This window comes from Abramis brama, assembly GCF_963993115.1.
Source record: "Abramis brama genome assembly, chromosome: 6".
NCBI classification, from domain to species: Eukaryota; Metazoa; Chordata; class Actinopteri; order Cypriniformes; family Leuciscidae; genus Abramis; species Abramis brama.
The window spans coordinates 32,155,144-32,157,027 of record NC_139968.1 but is presented as its reverse complement, the minus strand read 5'-3'; positions in this window follow the sequence as shown (position 1 = coordinate 32,157,027).

The following is a 1,884-nucleotide window of genomic DNA, read 5'->3' as shown; positions in this document are numbered from 1 at the left end:
GTAAGCAGAGAGTGCCAATTCTCTTCCTATTAGACATTCTCTGGTACTGCGTAGAATACGCTAGGGGAAAATCCTTTTCCACGAGAATACTGAAGCCAAAAAATTATCCTTTAATTTTGTATTAATGTAAAACGCGTTGCGGCAGCATACAGACATAGAAACAGAAAACAGAAAAACTTCGTTCTCGCACATGCGCAGTACAGATCGTGTTACCGGTACGGATCGAGTAGCGACAGTCGCAACTCTCTCTCTATATGGCTCTGAGCCTATCGAGCGAGACCTAGAGTGACGTCAGACAGAGCGCAACGCGTCATAATCTGAAGACCACGCCCACCCAGGGGGAAAACAAACCAACGCTCTCCATTGACTTTGCATTGCGAGAGGCTGCCTCCTTGTCATTTCTTGCTTCTAACAAAAGACAGAAAAATGCCTAAAAGCTGCTATGTGACAAGGTGTACAGAAAACAAGCTAAGAAACCCAGAAATAAGTTTTCATAAGCTGTCGACCCCCAAAAACGAGCGTTTGAGGACATAAAAGTGGATACAGGCTGGAACGAATGGGTAAATTGTGGGACCCTGACACTCAGTATGCACTAAAAATACACTACGTGTGCAGTAAGTTAAACATTTGGTCACTGGTGAGTCAAATATCCAAATGTCAGTTTTATATATTATATTTCTGTAAGATAAACTATCCTGTGTCGCCGATTACGGTCTCCTCCAGCGGGCGTACGTTAGTTCTCAGAGTAATGAGACACGTGACGCTCTGTCTCAACTGCCTGTATCCACTTTTATGTCCTAAACACTCGTTTTTTGGGGTCGAGAGCTATAAAAACTTTTTTCTGGGTTTTTTAGCTTGTTTTCTGTACACCTTGTCACACAGCAGCTTTTAGGCATTTTTCTGTCTTTTGTTAGAAGCAAGAAATGACAAGGAGGCAGCCTCTCGCAATGCAAAGTCAATGGGGACGGTTGGTTTGTTTTCCCCCTGGGTGTGGGCGTGGCCTAAATGCGCTCTGTCTCACACAGAGATTCCGGAAAATACACGGATAAAGCTTCGCGCCCTCTGCGTCACGTCCCGCCGAGACGGGCGTGGCTTAGGTCTATAAATACCGCTCGCAGGCATTATTTCTCTGGTTTTTCATAGTCGAAGCAACCAGAGCGCGTGCAGGCACGGCAGGATACGCAGTACTCGTTCCTCTCTCTAGAGAGAACCGAGGTTACGTTAGTAACCGAGTACGTTCTCTTACGAGAGATACTCTCGTACTGCGTAGAATACGCTAGGGGAACCTACTGTAAAACGCCGTGCGTGCTGGGATCTGATACCATAGACTCAAGGGCGACAGCCCGGAGTTCATACAGTACATAATCACCCAGGGGACTCACAGGGAATCCTGGAAGAGAGGGGGGTTAGCCACTATCTTCCTTATAGCAGCATAGAGCAAGGATTGCAATACTCAATAGCTGCATAACTGACAGCGCCAGTTATGAGATTTTGGCCATACTAGACCGACAGTAGTCTAGCCTGTAGTGCGGGAACCTCTAGGTTGTAAAACCTTATAAATGTAGACGGAGAGGCCCAGCCTGCCGCCATACATCTTGCAAGGCAATCCCACTTGACCATGCCCACGATGAAGCCATGCTTCTCGTGGAGTGCGCTTTGACACCCAGCGGGCACTGCATGCCCTTGGTTGTGTAAGCTAGCGCTATTGCGTCCACTACCCATCTGGATAGGGTCTGTTTCGAAGCGGCTATAGAACGCCCGCTGAATGAAACAAAGAGCTGCTCCGTCTGTCTGAAAACAGACGAGCGAGACACATAAGCTCTTAACGCCCTGACTGGGCAAAGGGAGCTTTCGTCCATATTTCCTTCAGTGACCGGCAGGGCA